Source organism: Danio rerio, chromosome 14 (genome assembly GCF_049306965.1).
Source record: "Danio rerio strain Tuebingen ecotype United States chromosome 14, GRCz12tu, whole genome shotgun sequence".
Classification (NCBI taxonomy): domain Eukaryota; kingdom Metazoa; phylum Chordata; class Actinopteri; order Cypriniformes; family Danionidae; genus Danio; species Danio rerio.
In genome coordinates, this window is record NC_133189.1 from 15186189 (window position 1) to 15207123 (window position 20935).

Genomic DNA, 20935 nt, shown 5'->3' on the forward strand with positions numbered 1-20935 from the left:
GCATCATTCTTTTTGTTTTAGACAACATTTCATGCACTGTTAAACATGTTAAAGCAAGTTGCAAGTGAAAATCTATGTCTCTGACTGAGTTTGCATTACTGCTTATTTTGACCTCTGCTGGCTCTGAAAAGCTCATTTTTAAAGTTCAATTCAGAATGTGATAAAACCAGATCCAGCCACTAAAATGCATCATTCTTTTTGTTTTAGACAACATTTCTTGCACTGTTAAATATGTTTAAGAAAGTTGCAAGTGAAAATCTATGTCTATGACTGAGTTTGCATTACTGCTTATTTTGACCTCTGCTGGCTCTGTAAAGCTCATTTTCAACATTCAATTCAGAATGTGATAAAACCAGATCCAGCCACTAAAATGCATCATTCTTTTTGTTTTAGACAACATTTCATGCACTGTTAAATATGTTTAAGAAAGTTGCAAGTGAAAATCTATGTCTATGACTGAGTTTGCATTACTGCTTATTTTGACCTCTGCTGGCTCTGAAAAGCTCATTTTCAACGTTCAATTCAGAATGTGATAAAACCAGATCCAGCCACTAAAAAGCATTTTCTTTTTGTTTTAGACAACATTCATGCACTGATAAACATGTTAAAGCAAGTTGCAAGTGAAAATCTATGTCTATGACTGAGTTTGCATTACTGCTTATTTTGACCTCTGCTGGCTCTGAAAAGCTCATTTTCAACGTTCAATTCAGAATGTGATAAAACCAGATCCAGCCACAAAAAAGCATTTTATTTTTGTTTTAGACAACATTCCATACACTGTTAAACATGTTAAAGCAAGTTGCAAGTGAAAATCTATGTCTATGACTGAGTTTGCATTACTGCTTATTTTGACCTCTGCTGGCTCTGAAAAGCTCATTTTCAACGTTCAATTCAGAATGTGATAAAACCAGATCCAGCCACTAAAATGCATCATTCTTTTTGTTTTAGACAACATTTCATGCACTGTTAAATATGTTTAAGAAAGTTGCAAGTGAAAATCTATGTCTATGACTGAGTTTGCATTACTGCTTATTTTGACCTCTGCTGGCTCTGAAAAGCTCATTTTCAACGTTCATTTCAGAATTTTATAAAACCAGATCCAGCCACAAAAAAGCATTTTCTTTTTGTTTTAGACAACATTTCATGCACTGTTAAACATGTTAAAGCAAGTTGCAAGTGAAAATCTATGTCTCTGACTGAGTTTGCATTACTGCTTATTTTGACTTCTGCTGGCTCTGAAAAGCTCATTTTCAACGTTCAATTCAGAATGTGATAAAACCAGATCCAGCCACTAAAATGCATCATTCTTTTTGTTTTAGACAACATTTTTTTGCACTGTTAAATATGTTTAAGAAAGTTGCAAGTGAAAATCTATGTCTATGACTGAGTTTGCATTACTGCTTATTTTGACCTCTGCTGGCTCTGAAAAGCTCATTTTCAACGTTCAATTCAGAATGTGATAAAACTAGATCCAGCTACTAAAATGCATCATTCTTTTTGTTTTAGACAACATTTCATGCACTGTTAAACATGTTAAAGCAAGTTGCAAGTGAAAATCTATGTCTATGACTGAGTTTGCATTACTGCTTATTTTGACCTCTGCTGGCTCTGAAAAGCTCATTTTCAACGTTCAATTCAGAATTTGATAAAACCAGATCCAGCCACAAAAAAGCATTTTATTTTTGTTTTAGACAACATTCCATGCACTGTTAAACATGTTAAAGCAAGTTGCAAGTGAAAATCTATGTCTATGACTGAGTTTGCATTACTGCTTATTTTGACCTCTGCTGGCTCTGAAAAGCTCATTTTCAACGTTCAATTCAGAATGTGATAAAACCAGATCCAGCCACTAAAATGCATCATTCTTTTTGTTTTAGACAACATTTCATGCACTGTTAAATATGTTTAAGAAAGTTGCAAGTGAAAATCTATGTCTATGACTGACTTTGCATTACTGCTTATTTTGACCTCTGCTGGCTCTGAAAAGCTCATTTTCAACGTTCAATTCAGAATGTGATAAAACCAGATCCAGCCACTAAAAAGCATTTTCTTTTTGTTTTAGACAACATTTCATGCACTGTTAAACATGTTAAAGCAAGTTGCAAGTGAAAATCTATGTCTATGACTGAGTTTGCATTACTGCTTATTTTGACCTCTGCTGGCTCTGAAAAGCTCATTTTCAACGTTCAATTCAGAATGTGATAAAACCAGATCCAGCCACAAAAAAGCATTTTATTTTTGTTTTAGACAACATTACATGCACTGTTAAACATGTTAAAGCAAGTTGCAAGTGAAAATCTATGTCTATGACTGAGTTTGCATTACTGCTTATTTTGACCTCTGCTGGCTCTGAAAAGCTCATTTTCAACGTTCAATTCAGAATGTGATAAAACCAGATCCAGCTACTAAAATGCATCATTCTTTTTGTTTTAGACAACATTTCATGCACTGTTAAACATGTTAAAGCAAGTTGCAAGTGAAAATCTATGTCTATGACTGAGTTTGTATTACTGCTTATTTTGACCTCTGCTGGCTCTGAAAAGCTCATTTTCAACGTTCAATTCAGAATTTGATAAAACCAGATCCAGCCACAAAAAAGCATTTTATTTTTGTTTTAGACAACATTCCATGCACTGTTAAACATGTTAAAGCAAGTTGCAAGTGAAAATCTATGTCTATGACTGAGTTTGCATTACTGCTTATTTTGACCTCTGCTGGCTCTGAAAAGCTCATTTTCAACGTTCAATTCAGAATGTGATAAAACCAGATCCAGCCACTAAAATGCATCATTCTTTTTGTTTTAGACAACATTTCATGCACTGTTAAATATGTTTAAGAAAGTTGCAAGTGAAAATCTATGTCTATGACTGAGTTTGCATTACTGCTTATTTTGACCTCTGCTGGCTCTGAAAAGCTCATTTTCAACGTTCAATTCAGAATGTGATAAAACCAGATCCAGCCACTAAAATGCATCATTCTTTTTGTTTTAGACAACATTTCATGCACTGTTAAATATGTTTAAGAAAGTTGCAAGTGAAAATCTATGTCTATGACTGAGTTTGCATTACTGCTTATTTTGACCTCTGCTGGCTCTGAAAAGCTCATTTTCAACGTTCAATTCAGAATGTGATAAAACCAGTTCCAGCCACTAAAAAGCATTTTATTTTTGTTTTAGACAACATTCCATGCACTGTTAAACATGTTAAAGCAAGTTGCAAGTGAAAATCTATGTCTATGACTGAGTTTGCATTACTGCTTATTTTGACCTCTGCTGGCTCTGAAAAGCTCATTTTCAACGTTCAATTCAGAATGTGATAAAACCAGATCCAGCTACTAAAATGCATCATTCTTTTTGTTTTAGACAACATTTCATGCACTGTTAAACATGTTAAAGCAAGTTGCAAGTGAAAATCTATGTCTATGACTGAGTTTGCATTACTGCTTATTTTGACCTCTGCTGGCTCTGAAAAGCTCATTTTCAACGTTCAATTCAGAATTTGATAAAACCAGATCCAGCCACAAAAAAGCATTTTATTTTTGTTTTAGACAACATTCCATGCACTGTTAAACATGTTAAAGCAAGTTGCAAGTGAAAATCTATGTCTATGACTGAGTTTGCATTACTGCTTATTTTGACCTCTGCTGGCTCTGAAAAGCTCATTTTCAACGTTCAATTCAGAATGTGATAAAACCAGATCCAGCCACTAAAATGCATCATTCTTTTTGTTTTAGACAACATTTCATGCACTGTTAAATATGTTTAAGAAAGTTGCAAGTGAAAATCTATGTCTATGACTGACTTTGCATTACTGCTTATTTTGACCTCTGCTGGCTCTGAAAAGCTCATTTTCAACGTTCAATTCAGAATGTGATAAAACCAGATCCAGCCACTAAAATGCATCATTCTTTTTGTTTTAGACAACATTTCATGCACTGTTAAATATGTTTAAGAAAGTTGCAAGTGAAAATCTATGTCTATGACTGACTTTGCATTACTGCTTATTTTGACCTCTGCTGGCTCTGAAAAGCTCATTTTCAACGTTCAATTCAGAATGTGATAAAACCAGATCAAGCCACTAAAAAGCATTTTCTTTTTGTTTTAGACAACATTTCATGCACTGTTAAACATGTTAAAGCAAGTTGCAAGTGAAAATCTATGTCTATGACTGAGTTTGCATTACTGCTTATTTTGACCTCTGCTGGCTCTGAAAAGCTCATTTTCAACGTTCAATTCAGAATGTGATAAAACCAGATCCAGCCACTAAAATGCATCATTCTTTTTGTTTTAGACAACATTTCATGCACTGTTAAATATGTTTAAGAAAGTTGCAAGTGAAAATCTATGTCTATGACTGAGTTTGCATTACTGCTTATTTTGACCTCTGCTGGCTCTGAAAAGCTCATTTTCAACGTTCAATTCAGAATGTGATAAAACCAGATCCAGCCACTAAAATGCATCATTCTTTTTGTTTTAGACAACATTTCATGCACTGTTAAATATGTTTAAGAAAGTTGCAAGTGAAAATCTATGTCTATGACTGAGTTTGCATTACTGCTTATTTTGACCTCTGCTGGCTCTGAAAAGCTCATTTTCAACGTTCAATTCAGAATGTGATAAAACCAGTTCCAGCCACTAAAAAGCATTTTATTTTTGTTTTAGACAACATTCCATGCACTGTTAAACATGTTAAAGCAAGTTGCAAGTGAAAATCTATGTCTATGACTGAGTTTGCATTACTGCTTATTTTGACCTCTGCTGGCTCTGAAAAGCTCATTTTCAACGTTCAATTCAGAATGTGATAAAACCAGATCCAGCTACTAAAATGCATCATTCTTTTTGTTTTAGACAACATTTCATGCACTGTTAAACATGTTAAAGCAAGTTGCAAGTGAAAATCTATGTCTATGACTGAGTTTGCATTACTGCTTATTTTGACCTCTGCTGGCTCTGAAAAGCTCATTTTCAACGTTCAATTCAGAATGTGATAAAACCAGATCCAGCCACAAAAAAGCATTTTATTTTTGTTTTAGACAACATTCCATGCACTGTTAAACATGTTAAAGCAAGTTGCAAGTGAAAATCTATGTCTATGACTGAGTTTGCATTACTGCTTATTTTGACCTCTGCTGGCTCTGAAAAGCTCATTTTCAACGTTCAATTCAGAATGTGATAAAACCAGATCCAGCCACTAAAATGCATCATTCTTTTTGTTTTAGACAACATTTCATGCACTGTTAAATATGTTTAAGAAAGTTGCAAGTGAAAATCTATGTCTATGACTGAGTTTGCATTACTGCTTATTTTGACCTCTGCTGGCTCTGAAAAGCTCATTTTCAACGTTCAATTCAGAATGTGATAAAACCAGATCCAGCCACTAAAAAGCATTTTCTTTTTGTTTTAGACAACATTTCATGCACTGTTAAACATGTTAAAGCAAGTTGCAAGTGAAAATCTATGTCTATGACTGAGTTTGCATTACTGCTTATTTTGACCTCTGCTGGCTCTGAAAAGCTCATTTTCAACGTTCAATTCAGAATGTGATAAAACCAGATCCAGCCACAAAAAAGCATTTTATTTTTGTTTTAGACAACATTACATGCACTGTTAAACATGTTAAAGCAAGTTGCAAGTGAAAATCTATGTCTATGACTGAGTTTGCATTACTGCTTATTTTGACCTCTGCTGGCTCTGAAAAGCTCATTTTCAACGTTCAATTCAGAATGTGATAAAACCAGATCCAGCTACTAAAATGCATCATTCTTTTTGTTTTAGACAACATTTCATGCACTGTTAAACATGTTAAAGCAAGTTGCAAGTGAAAATCTATGTCTATGACTGAGTTTGCATTACTGCTTATTTTGACCTCTGCTGGCTCTGAAAAGCTCATTTTCAACGTTCAATTCAGAATTTGATAAAACCAGATCCAGCCACAAAAAAGCATTTTATTTTTGTTTTAGACAACATTCCATGCACTGTTAAACATGTTAAAGCAAGTTGCAAGTGAAAATCTATGTCTATGACTGAGTTTGCATTACTGCTTATTTTGACCTCTGCTGGCTCTGAAAAGCTCATTTTTAAAGTTCAATTCAGAATGTGATAAAACCAGATCCAGCCACTAAAATGCATCATTCTTTTTGTTTTAGACAACATTTCTTGCACTGTTAAATATGTTTAAGAAAGTTGCAAGTGAAAATCTATGTCTATGACTGAGTTTGCATTACTGCTTATTTTGACCTCTGCTGGCTCTGTAAAGCTCATTTTCAACATTCAATTCAGAATGTGATAAAACCAGATCCAGCCACTAAAATGCATCATTCTTTTTGTTTTAGACAACATTTCATGCACTGTTAAATATGTTTAAGAAAGTTGCAAGTGAAAATCTATGTCTATGACTGACTTTGCATTACTGCTTATTTTGACCTCTGCTGGCTCTGAAAAGCTCATTTTCAACGTTCAATTCAGAATGTGATAAAACCAGATCCAGCCACTAAAAAGCATTTTCTTTTTGTTTTAGACAACATTTCATGCACTGTTAAACATGTTAAAGCAAGTTGCAAGTGAAAATCTATGTCTATGACTGAGTTTGCATTACTGCTTATTTTGACCTCTGCTGGCTCTGAAAAGCTCATTTTCAACGTTCAATTCAGAATGTGATAAAACCAGATCCAGCCACAAAAAAGCATTTTATTTTTGTTTTAGACAACATTACATGCACTGTTAAACATGTTAAAGCAAGTTGCAAGTGAAAATCTATGTCTATGACTGAGTTTGCATTACTGCTTATTTTGACCTCTGCTGGCTCTGAAAAGCTCATTTTCAACGTTCAATTCAGAATGTGATAAAACCAGATCCAGCTACTAAAATGCATCATTCTTTTTGTTTTAGACAACATTTCATGCACTGTTAAACATGTTAAAGCAAGTTGCAAGTGAAAATCTATGTCTATGACTGAGTTTGCATTACTGCTTATTTTGACCTCTGCTGGCTCTGAAAAGCTCATTTTCAACGTTCAATTCAGAATTTGATAAAACCAGATCCAGCCACAAAAAAGCATTTTATTTTTGTTTTAGACAACATTCCATGCACTGTTAAACATGTTAAAGCAAGTTGCAAGTGAAAATCTATGTCTATGACTGAGTTTGCATTACTGCTTATTTTGACCTCTGCTGGCTCTGAAAAGCTCATTTTTAAAGTTCAATTCAGAATGTGATAAAACCAGATCCAGCCACTAAAATGCATCATTCTTTTTGTTTTAGACAACATTTCTTGCACTGTTAAATATGTTTAAGAAAGTTGCAAGTGAAAATCTATGTCTATGACTGAGTTTGCATTACTGCTTATTTTGACCTCTGCTGGCCCTGTAAAGCTCATTTTCAACATTCAATTCAGAATGTGATAAAACCAGATCCAGCCACTAAAATGCATCATTCTTTTTGTTTTAGACAACATTTCATGCACTGTTAAATATGTTTAAGAAAGTTGCAAGTGAAAATCTATGTCTATGACTGAGTTTGCATTACTGCTTATTTTGACCTCTGCTGGCTCTGAAAAGCTCATTTTCAACGTTCAATTCAGAATGTGATAAAACCAGATCCAGCCACTAAAAAGCATTTTCTTTTTGTTTTAGACAACATTTCATGCACTGTTAAACATGTTAAAGCAAGTTGCAAGTGAAAATCTATGTCTATGACTGAGTTTGCATTACTGCTTATTTTGACCTCTGCTGGCTCTGAAAAGCTCATTTTCAACGTTCAATTCAGAATGTGATAAAACCAGATCCAGCCACAAAAAAGCATTTTATTTTTGTTTTAGACAACATTACATGCACTGTTAAACATGTTAAAGCAAGTTGCAAGTGAAAATCTATGTCTATGACTGAGTTTGCATTACTGCTTATTTTGACCTCTGCTGGCTCTGAAAAGCTCATTTTCAACGTTCAATTCAGAATGTGATAAAACCAGATCCAGCCACTAAAAAGCATTTTCTTTTTGTTTTAGACAACATTCATGCACTGATAAACATGTTAAAGCAAGTTGCAAGTGAAAATCTATGTCTATGACTGAGTTTGCATTACTGCTTATTTTGACCTCTGCTGGCTCTGAAAAGCTCATTTTCAACGTTCAATTCAGAATGTGATAAAACCAGATCCAGCCACAAAAAAGCATTTTATTTTTGTTTTAGACAACATTCCATGCACTGTTAAACATGTTAAAGCAAGTTGCAAGTGAAAATCTATGTCTATGACTGAGTTTGCATTACTGCTTATTTTGACCTCTGCTGGCTCTGAAAAGCTCATTTTCAACGTTCAATTCAGAATGTGATAAAACCAGATCCAGCCACTAAAATGCATCATTCTTTTTGTTTTAGACAACATTTCATGCACTGTTAAATATGTTTAAGAAAGTTGCAAGTGAAAATCTATGTCTATGACTGAGTTTGCATTACTGCTTATTTTGACCTCTGCTGGCTCTGAAAAGCTCATTTTCAACGTTCAATTCAGAATTTGATAAAACCAGATCCAGCCACAAAAAAAGCATTTTCTTTTTGTTTTAGACAACATTTCATGCACTGTTAAACATGTTAAAGCAAGTTGCAAGTGAAAATCTATGTCTCTGACTGAGTTTGCATTACTGCTTATTTTGACCTCTGCTGGCTCTGAAAAGCTCATTTTCAACGTTCAATTCAGAATGTGATAAAACCAGATCCAGCCACTAAAATGCATCATTCTTTTTGTTTTAGACAACATTTTTTTGCACTGTTAAATATGTTTAAGAAAGTTGCAAGTGAAAATCTATGTCTATGACTGAGTTTGCATTACTGCTTATTTTGACCTCTGCTTGCTCTGAAAAGCTCATTTTTCACGTTCAATTCAGAATGTGATAAAACCAGATCCAGCCACTAAAATGCATCATTCTTTTTGTTTTAGACAACATTTCATGCACTGTTAAATATGTTTAAGAAAGTTGCAAGTGAAAATCTATGTCTATGACTGAGTTTGCATTACTGCTTATTTTGACCTCTGCTGGCTCTGAAAAGCTCATTTTCAACGTTCAATTCAGAATGTGATAAAACCAGATCCAGCTACTAAAATGCATCATTCTTTTTGTTTTAGACAACATTTCATGCACTGTTAAACATGTTAAAGCAAGTTGCAAGTGAAAATCTATGTCTCTGACTGAGTTTGCATTACTGCTTATTTTGACCTCTGCTGGCTCTGAAAAGCTCATTTTTAAAGTTCAATTCAGAATGTGATAAAACCAGATCCAGCCACTAAAATGCATCATTCTTTTTGTTTTAGACAACATTTCTTGCACTGTTAAATATGTTTAAGAAAGTTGCAAGTGAAAATCTATGTCTATGACTGAGTTTGCATTACTGCTTATTTTGACCTCTGCTGGCTCTGTAAAGCTCATTTTCAACATTCAATTCAGAATGTGATAAAACCAGATCCAGCCACTAAAATGCATCATTCTTTTTGTTTTAGACAACATTTCATGCACTGTTAAATATGTTTAAGAAAGTTGCAAGTGAAAATCTATGTCTATGACTGAGTTTGCATTACTGCTTATTTTGACCTCTGCTGGCTCTGAAAAGCTCATTTTCAACGTTCAATTCAGAATGTGATAAAACCAGATCCAGCCACTAAAAAGCATTTTCTTTTTGTTTTAGACAACATTCATGCACTGATAAACATGTTAAAGCAAGTTGCAAGTGAAAATCTATGTCTATGACTGAGTTTGCATTACTGCTTATTTTGACCTCTGCTGGCTCTGAAAAGCTCATTTTCAACGTTCAATTCAGAATGTGATAAAACCAGATCCAGCCACTAAAAAGCATTTTCTTTTTGTTTTAGACAACATTTCATGCACTGTTAAACATGTTAAAGCAAGTTGCAAGTGAAAATCTATGTCTCTGACTGAGTTTGCATTACTGCTTATTTTGACCTCTGCTGGCTCTGAAAAGCTCATTTTCAACGTTCAATTCAGAATGTGATAAAACCAGATCCAGCCACTAAAATGCATCATTCTTTTTGTTTTAGACAACATTTCATGCACTGTTAAATATGTTTAAGAAAGTTGCAAGTGAAAATCTATGTCTATGACTGAGTTTGCATTACTGCTTATTTTGACCTCTGCTGGCTCTGAAAAGCTCATTTTCAACGTTCAATTCAGAATTTGATAAAACCAGATCCAGCCACAAAAAAGCATTTTCTTTTTGTTTTAGACAACATTTCATGCACTGTTAAACATGTTAAAGCAAGTTGCAAGTGAAAATCTATGTCTCTGACTGAGTTTGCATTACTGCTTATTTTGACCTCTGCTGGCTCTGAAAAGCTCATTTTCAACGTTCAATTCAGAATGTGATAAAACCAGATCCAGCCACTAAAATGCATCATTCTTTTTGTTTTAGACAACATTTTTTTGCACTGTTAAATATGTTTAAGAAAGTTGCAAGTGAAAATCTATGTCTATGACTGAGTTTGCATTACTGCTTATTTTGACCTCTGCTGGCTCTGAAAAGCTCATTTTCAACGTTCAATTCAGAATGTGATAAAACCAGATCCAGCTACTAAAATGCATCATTCTTTTTGTTTTAGACAACATTTCATGCACTGTTAAACATGTTAAAGCAAGTTGCAAGTGAAAATCTATGTCTATGACTGAGTTTGCATTACTGCTTATTTTGACCTCTGCTGGCTCTGAAAAGCTCATTTTCAACGTTCAATTCAGAATTTGATAAAACCAGATCCAGCCACAAAAAAGCATTTTATTTTTGTTTTAGACAACATTCCATGCACTGTTAAACATGTTAAAGCAAGTTGCAAGTGAAAATCTATGTCTATGACTGAGTTTGCATTACTGCTTATTTTGACCTCTGCTGGCTCTGAAAAGCTCATTTTCAACGTTCAATTCAGAATGTGATAAAACCAGATCCAGCCACTAAAATGCATCATTCTTTTTGTTTTAGACAACATTTCATGCACTGTTAAATATGTTTAAGAAAGTTGCAAGTGAAAATCTATGTCTATGACTGACTTTGCATTACTGCTTATTTTGACCTCTGCTGGCTCTGAAAAGCTCATTTTCAACGTTCAATTCAGAATGTGATAAAACCAGATCCAGCCACTAAAAAGCATTTTCTTTTTGTTTTAGACAACATTTCATGCACTGTTAAACATGTTAAAGCAAGTTGCAAGTGAAAATCTATGTCTATGACTGAGTTTGCATTACTGCTTATTTTGACCTCTGCTGGCTCTGAAAAGCTCATTTTCAACGTTCAATTCAGAATGTGATAAAACCAGATCCAGCTACTAAAAAGCATTTTCTTTTTGTTTTAGACAACATTACATGCACTGTTAAACATGTTAAAGCAAGTTGCAAGTGAAAATCTATGTCTATGACTGAGTTTGCATTACTGCTTATTTTGACCTCTGCTGGCTCTGAAAAGCTCATTTTCAACGTTCAATTCAGAATGTGATAAAACCAGATCCAGCTACTAAAATGCATCATTCTTTTTGTTTTAGACAACATTTCATGCACTGTTAAACATGTTAAAGCAAGTTGCAAGTGAAAATCTATGTCTATGACTGAGTTTGCATTACTGCTTATTTTGACCTCTGCTGGCTCTGAAAAGCTCATTTTCAACGTTCAATTCAGAATTTGATAAAACCAGATCCAGCCACAAAAAAGCATTTTATTTTTGTTTTAGACAACATTCCATGCACTGTTAAACATGTTAAAGCAAGTTGCAAGTGAAAATCTATGTCTATGACTGAGTTTGCATTACTGCTTATTTTGACCTCTGCTGGCTCTGAAAAGCTCATTTTCAACGTTCAATTCAGAATGTGATAAAACCAGATCCAGCCACTAAAATGCATCATTCTTTTTGTTTTAGACAACATTTCATGCACTGTTAAATATGTTTAAGAAAGTTGCAAGTGAAAATCTATGTCTATGACTGAGTTTGCATTACTGCTTATTTTGACCTCTGCTGGCTCTGAAAAGCTCATTTTCAACGTTCAATTCAGAATGTGATAAAACCAGTTCCAGCCACTAAAAAGCATTTTATTTTTGTTTTAGACAACATTCCATGCACTGTTAAACATGTTAAAGCAAGTTGCAAGTGAAAATCTATGTCTATGACTGAGTTTGCATTACTGCTTATTTTGACCTCTGCTGGCTCTGAAAAGCTCATTTTCAACGTTCAATTCAGAATGTGATAAAACCAGATCCAGCTACTAAAATGCATCATTCTTTTTGTTTTAGACAACATTTCATGCACTGTTAAACATGTTAAAGCAAGTTGCAAGTGAAAATCTATGTCTATGACTGAGTTTGCATTACTGCTTATTTTGACCTCTGCTGGCTCTGAAAAGCTCATTTTCAACGTTCAATTCAGAATGTGATAAAACCAGATCCAGCCACAAAAAAGCATTTTATTTTTGTTTTAGACAACATTCCATGCACTGTTAAACATGTTAAAGCAAGTTGCAAGTGAAAATCTATGTCTATGACTGAGTTTGCATTACTGCTTATTTTGACCTCTGCTGGCTCTGAAAAGCTCATTTTCAACGTTCAATTCAGAATGTGATAAAACCAGATCCAGCCACTAAAATGCATCATTCTTTTTGTTTTAGACAACATTTCATGCACTGTTAAATATGTTTAAGAAAGTTGCAAGTGAAAATCTATGTCTATGACTGAGTTTGCATTACTGCTTATTTTGACCTCTGCTGGCTCTGAAAAGCTCATTTTCAACGTTCAATTCAGAATGTGATAAAACCAGATCCAGCCACTAAAAAGCATTTTCTTTTTGTTTTAGACAACATTTCATGCACTGTTAAACATGTTAAAGCAAGTTGCAAGTGAAAATCTATGTCTGTGACTGAGTTTGCATTACTGCTTATTTTGACCTCTGCTGGCTCTGAAAAGCTCATTTTCAACGTTCAATTCAGAATGTGATAAAACCAGATCCAGCCACAAAAAAGCATTTTATTTTTGTTTTAGACAACATTCCATGCACTGTTAAACATGTTAAAGCAAGTTGCAAGTGAAAATCTATGTCTATGACTGAGTTTGCATTACTGCTTATTTTGACCTCTGCTGGCTCTGAAAAGCTCATTTTCAACGTTCAATTCAGAATGTGATAAAACCAGATCCAGCCACTAAAATGCATCATTCTTTTTGTTTTAGACAACATTTCATGCACTGTTAAATATGTTTAAGAAAGTTGCAAGTGAAAATCTATGTCTATGACTGAGTTTGCATTACTGCCTATTTTGACCTCTGCTGGCTCTGAAAAGCTCACTTTCAACGTTCAATTCAGAATGTGATAAAACCAGATCCAGCCACTAAAAAGCATTTTCTTTTTGTTTTAGACAACATTTCATGCACTGTTAAACATGTTAAAGAAAGTTGCAAGTGAAAATCTATGTCTCTGACTGAGTTTGCATTACTGCTTATTTTGACCTCTGCTGGCTCTGAAAAGCTCATTTTCAACGTTCAATTCAGAATGTGATAAAACCAGATCCAGCCACTAAAATGCATCATTCTTTTTGTTTTAGACAACATTTCATGCACTGTTAAATATGTTTAAGAAAGTTGCAAGTGAAAATCTATGTCTATGACTGAGTTTGCATTACTGCTTATTTTGACCTCTGCTGGCTCTGAAAAGCTCATTTTCAACGTTCAATTCAGAATGTGATAAAACCAGATCCAGCTACTAAAATGCATCATTCTTTTTGTTTTAGACAACATTTCATGCACTGTTAAACATGTTAAAGCAAGTTGCAAGTGAAAATCTATGTCTCTGACTGAGTTTGCATTACTGCTTATTTTGACCTCTGCTGGCTCTGAAAAGCTCATTTTCAACGTTCAATTCAGAATGTGATAAAACCAGATCCAGCCACTAAAATGCATCATTCTTTTTGTTTTAGACAACATTTCATGCACTGTTAAATATGTTTAAGAAAGTTGCAAGTGAAAATCTATGTCTATGACTGAGTTTGCATTACTGCTTATTTTGACCTCTGCTGGCTCTGAAAAGCTCATTTTCAACGTTCAATTCAGAATGTGATAAAACCAGACCCAGCCACTAAAATGCATCATTCTTTTTGTTTTAGACAACATTTCATGCACTGTTAAATATGTTTAAGAAAGTTGCAAGTGAAAATCTATGTCTCTGACTGAGTTTGCATTACTGCTTATTTTGACCTCTGCTGGCTCTGAAAAGCTCATTTTTAAAGTTCAATTCAGAATGTGATAAAACCAGATCCAGCCACTAAAATGCATCATTCTTTTTGTTTTAGACAACATTTCTTGCACTGTTAAATATGTTTAAGAAAGTTGCAAGTGAAAATCTATGTCTATGACTGAGTTTGCATTACTGCTTATTTTGACCTCTGCTGGCTCTGTAAAGCTCATTTTCAACATTCAATTCAGAATGTGATAAAACCAGATCCAGCCACTAAAATGCATCATTCTTTTTGTTTTAGACAACATTTCATGCACTGTTAAATATGTTTAAGAAAGTTGCAAGTGAAAATCTATGTCTATGACTGAGTTTGCATTACTGCTTATTTTGACCTCTGCTGGCTCTGAAAAGCTCATTTTCAACGTTCAATTCAGAATTTGATAAAACCAGATCCAGCCACAAAAAAGCATTTTCTTTTTGTTTTAGACAACATTTCATGCACTGTTAAACATGTTAAAGCAAGTTGCAAGTGAAAATCTATGTCTCTGACTGAGTTTGCATTACTGCTTATTTTGACCTCTGCTGGCTCTGAAAAGCTCATTTTCAACGTTCAATTCAGAATGTGATAAAACCAGATCCAGCCACTAAAATGCATCATTCTTTTTGTTTTAGACAACATTTTTTTGCACTGTTAAATATGTTTAAGAAAGTTGCAAGTGAAAATCTATGTCTATGACTGAGTTTGCATTACTGCTTATTTTGACCTCTGCTGGCTCTGAAAAGCTCATTTTCAACGTTCAATTCAGAATGTGATAAAACCAGATCCAGCTACTAAAATGCATCATTCTTTTTGTTTTAGACAACATTTCATGCACTGTTAAACATGTTAAAGCAAGTTGCAAGTGAAAATCTATGTCTATGACTGAGTTTGCATTTCTGCTTATTTTGACCTCTGCTGGCTCTGAAAAGCTCATTTTCAACGTTCAATTCAGAATTTGATAAAACCAGATCCAGCCACAAAAAAGCATTTTATTTTTGTTTTAGACAACATTCCATGCACTGTTAAACATGTTAAAGCAAGTTGCAAGTGAAAATCTATGTCTATGACTGAGTTTGCATTACTGCTTATTTTGACCTCTGCTGGCTCTGAAAAGCTCATTTTCAACGTTCAATTCAGAATGTGATAAAACCAGATCCAGCCACTAAAATGCATCATTCTTTTTGTTTTAGACAACATTTCATGCACTGTTAAATATGTTTAAGAAAGTTGCAAGTGAAAATCTATGTCTATGACTGACTTTGCATTACTGCTTATTTTGACCTCTGCTGGCTCTGAAAAGCTCATTTTCAACGTTCAATTCAGAATGTGATAAAACCAGATCCAGCCACTAAAAAGCATTTTCTTTTTGTTTTAGACAACATTTCATGCACTGTTAAACATGTTAAAGCAAGTTGCAAGTGAAAATCTATGTCTATGACTGAGTTTGCATTACTGCTTATTTTGACCTCTGCTGGCTCTGAAAAGCTCATTTTCAACGTTCAATTCAGAATGTGATAAAACCAGATCCAGCTACTAAAAAGCATTTTCTTTTTGTTTTAGACAACATTTCATGCACTGTTAAACATGTTAAAGCAAGTTGCAAGTGAAAATCTATGTCTATGACTGAGTTTGCATTACTGCTTATTTTGACCTCTGCTGGCTCTGAAAAGCTCATTTTCAACGTTCAATTCAGAATGTGATAAAACCAGATCCAGCCACAAAAAAGCATTTTATTTTTGTTTTAGACAACATTACATGCACTGTTAAACATGTTAAAGCAAGTTGCAAGTGAAAATCTATGTCTATGACTGAGTTTGCATTACTGCTTATTTTGACCTCTGCTGGCTCTGAAAAGCTCATTTTCAACGTTCAATTCAGAATGTGATAAAACCAGATCCAGCTACTAAAATGCATCATTCTTTTTGTTTTAGACAACATTTCATGCACTGTTAAACATGTTAAAGCAAGTTGCAAGTGAAAATCTATGTCTATGACTGAGTTTGCATTACTGCTTATTTTGACCTCTGCTGGCTCTGAAAAGCTCATTTTCAACGTTCAATTCAGAATTTGATAAAACCAGATCCAGCCACAAAAAAGCATTTTATTTTTGTTTTAGACAACATTCCATGCACTGTTAAACATGTTAAAGCAAGTTGCAAGTGAAAATCTATGTCTATGACTGAGTTTGCATTACTGCTTATTTTGACCTCTGCTGGCTCTGAAAAGCTCATTTTCAACGTTCAATTCAGAATGTGATAAAACCAGATCCAGCCACTAAAATGCATCATTCTTTTTGTTTTAGACAACATTTCATGCACTGTTAAATATGTTTAAGAAAGTTGCAAGTGAAAATCTATGTCTATGACTGAGTTTGCATTACTGCTTATTTTGACCTCTGCTGGCTCTGAAAAGCTCATTTTCAACGTTCAATTCAGAATGTGATAAAACCAGTTCCAGCCACTAAAAAGCATTTTATTTTTGTTTTAGACAACATTCCATGCACTGTTAAACATGTTAAAGCAAGTTGCAAGTGAAAATCTATGTCTATGACTGAGTTTGCATTACTGCTTATTTTGACCTCTGCTGGCTCTGAAAAGCTCATTTTCAACGTTCAATTCAGAATGTGATAAAACCAGATCCAGCTACTAAAATGCATCATTCTTTTTGTTTTAGACAACATTTCATGCACTGTTAAACATGTTAAAGCAAGTTGCAAGTGAAAATCTATGTCTATGACTGAGTTTGCATTACTGCTTATTTTGACCTCTGCTGGCTCTGAAAAGCTCATTTTCAACGTTCAATTCAGAATGTGATAAAACCAGATCCAGCCACAAAAAAGCATTTTATTTTTGTTTTAGACAACATTCCATGCACTGTTAAACATGTTAAAGCAAGTTGCAAGTGAAAATCTATGTCTATGACTGAGTTTGCATTACTGCTTATTTTGACCTCTGCTGGCTCTGAAAAGCTCATTTTCAACGTTCAATTCAGAATGTGATAAAACCAGATCCAGCCACTAAAATGCATCATTCTTTTTGTTTTAGACAACATTTCATGCACTGTTAAATATGTTTAAGAAAGTTGCAAGTGAAAATCTATGTCTATGACTGAGTTTGCATTACTGCTTATTTTGACCTCTGCTGGCTCTGAAAAGCTCATTTTCAACGTTCAATTCAGAATGTGATAAAACCAGATCCAGCCACTAAAAAGCATTTTCTTTTTGTTTTAGACAACATTTCATGCACTGTTAAACATGTTAAAGCAAGTTGCAAGTGAAAATCTATGTCTATGACTGAGTTTGCATTACTGCTTATTTTGACCTCTGCTGGCTCTGAAAAGCTCATTTTCAACGTTCAATTCAGAATGTGATAAAACCAGATCCAGCCACAAAAAAGCATTTTATTTTTGTTTTAGACAACATTACATGCACTGTTAAACATGTTAAAGCAAGTTGCAAGTGAAAATCTATGTCTATGACTGAGTTTGCATTACTGCTTATTTTGACCTCTGCTGGCTCTGAAAAGCTCATTTTCAACGTTCAATTCAGAATGTGATAAAACCAGATCCAGCTACTAAAATGCATCATTCTTTTTGTTTTAGACAACATTTCATGCACTGTTAAACATGTTAAAGCAAGTTGCAAGTGAAAATCTATGTCTATGACTGAGTTTGCATTACTGCTTATTTTGACCTCTGCTGGCTCTGAAAAGCTCATTTTCAACGTTCAATTCAGAATTTGATAAAACCAGATCCAGCCACAAAAAAGCATTTTATTTTTGTTTTAGACAACATTCCATGCACTGTTAAACATGTTAAAGCAAGTTGCAAGTGAAAATCTATGTCTATGACTGAGTTTGCATTACTGCTTATTTTGACCTCTGCTGGCTCTGAAAAGCTCATTTTCAACGTTCAATTCAGAATGTGATAAAACCAGATCCAGCCACAAAAAAGCATTTTATTTTTGTTTTAGACAACATTACATGCACTGTTAAACATGTTAAAGCAAGTTGCAAGTGAAAATCTATGTCTATGACTGAGTTTGCATTACTGCTTATTTTGACCTCTGCTGGCTCTGAAAAGCTCATTTTCAACGTTCAATTCAGAATGTGATAAAACCAGATCCAGCCACTAAAAAGCATTTTCTTTTTGTTTTAGACAACATTCATGCACTGATAAACATGTTAAAGCAAGTTGCAAGTGAAAATCTATGTCTATGACTGAGTTTGCATTACTGCTTATTTTGACCTCTGCTGGCTCTGAAAAGCTCATTTTCAACGTTCAATTCAGAATGTGATAAAACCAGATCCAGCCACAAAAAAGCATTTTATTTTTGTTTTAGACAACATTCCATGCACTGTTAAACATGTTAAAGCAAGTTGCAAGTGAAAATCTATGTCTATGACTGAGTTTGCATTACTGCTTATTTTGACCTCTGCTGGCTCTGAAAAGCTCATTTTCAACGTTCAATTCAGAATGTGATAAAACCAGATCCAGCCACTAAAATGCATCATTCTTTTTGTTTTAGACAACATTTCATGCACTGTTAAATATGTTTAAGAAAGTTGCAAGTGAAAATCTATGTCTATGACTGAGTTTGCATTACTGCTTATTTTGACCTCTGCTGGCTCTGAAAAGCTCATTTTCAACGTTCAATTCAGAATTTGATAAAACCAGATCCAGCCACAAAAAAGCATTTTCTTTTTGTTTTAGACAACATTTCATGCACTGTTAAACATGTTAAAGCAAGTTGCAAGTGAAAATCTATGTCTCTGACTGAGTTTGCATTACTGCTTATTTTGACCTCTGCTGGCTCTGAAAAGCTCATTTTCAACGTTCAATTCAGAATGTGATAAAACCAGATCCAGCCACTAAAATGCATCATTCTTTTTGTTTTAGACAACATTTTTTTGCACTGTTAAATATGTTTAAGAAAGTTGCAAGTGAAAATCTATGTCTATGACTGAGTTTGCATTACTGCTTATTTTGACCTCTGCTTGCTCTGAAAAGCTCATTTTTCACGTTCAATTCAGAATGTGATAAAACCAGATCCAGCCACTAAAATGCATCATTCTTTTTGTTTTAGACAACATTTCATGCACTGTTAAATATGTTTAAGAAAGTTGCAAGTGAAAATCTATGTCTATGACTGAGTTTGCATTACTGCTTATTTTGACCTCTGCTGGCTCTGAAAAGCTCATTTTCAACGTTCAATTCAGAATGTGATAAAACCAGATCCAGCTACTAAAATGCATCATTCTTTTTGTTTTAGACAACATTTCATGCACTGTTAAACATGTTAAAGCAAGTTGCAAGTGAAAATCTATGTCTCTGACTGAGTTTGCATTACTGCTTATTTTGACCTCTGCTGGCTCTGAAAAGCTCATTTTTAAAGTTCAATTCAGAATGTGATAAAACCAGATCCAGCCACTAAAATGCATCATTCTTTTTGTTTTAGACAACATTTCTTGCACTGTTAAATATGTTTAAGAAAGTTGCAAGTGAAAATCTATGTCTATGACTGAGTTTGCATTACTGCTTATTTTGACCTCTGCTGGCTCTGTAAAGCTCATTTTCAACATTCAATTCAGAATGTGATAAAACCAGATCCAGCCACTAAAATGCATCATTCTTTTTGTTTTAGACAACATTTCATGCACTGTTAAATATGTTTAAGAAAGTTGCAAGTGAAAATCTATGTCTATGACTGAGTTTGCATTACTGCTTATTTTGACCTCTGCTGGCTCTGAAAAGCTCATTTTCAACGTTCAATTCAGAATGTGATAAAACCAGATCCAGCCACTAAAAAGCATTTTCTTTTTGTTTTAGACAACATTCATGCACTGATAAACATGTTAAAGCAAGTTGCAAGTGAAAATCTATGTCTATGACTGAGTTTGCATTACTGCTTATTTTGACCTCTGCTGGCTCTGAAAAGCTCATTTTCAACGTTCAATTCAGAATGTGATAAAACCAGATCCAGCCACAAAAAAGCATTTTATTTTTGTTTTAGACAACATTCCATACACTGTTAAACATGTTAAAGCAAGTTGCAAGTGAAAATCTATGTCTATGACTGAGTTTGCATTACTGCTTATTTTGACCTCTGCTGGCTCTGAAAAGCTCATTTTCAACGTTCAATTCAGAATGTGATAAAACCAGATCCAGCCACTAAAAAGCATTTTCTTTTTGTTTTAGACAACATTTCATGCACTGTTAAACATGTTAAAGAAAGTTGCAAGTGAAAATCTATGTCTCTGACTGAGTTTGCATTACTGCTTATTTTGACCTCTGCTGGCTCTGAAAAGCTCATTTTCAACGTTCAATTCAGAATGTGATAAAACCAGATCCAGCCACTAAAATGCATCATTCTTTTTGTTTTAGACAACATTTCATGCACTGTTAAATATGTTTAAGAAAGTTGCAAGTGAAAATCTATGTCTATGACTGAGTTTGCATTACTGCTTATTTTGACCTCTGCTGGCTCTGAAAAGCTCATTTTCAACGTTCAATTCAGAATGTGATAAAACCAGATCCAGCTACTAAAATGCATCATTCTTTTTGTTTTAGACAACATTTCATGCACTGTTAAACATGTTAAAGCAAGTTGCAAGTGAAAATCTATGTCTCTGACTGAGTTTGCATTACTGCTTATTTTGACCTCTGCTGGCTCTGAAAAGCTCATTTTCAACGTTCAATTCAGA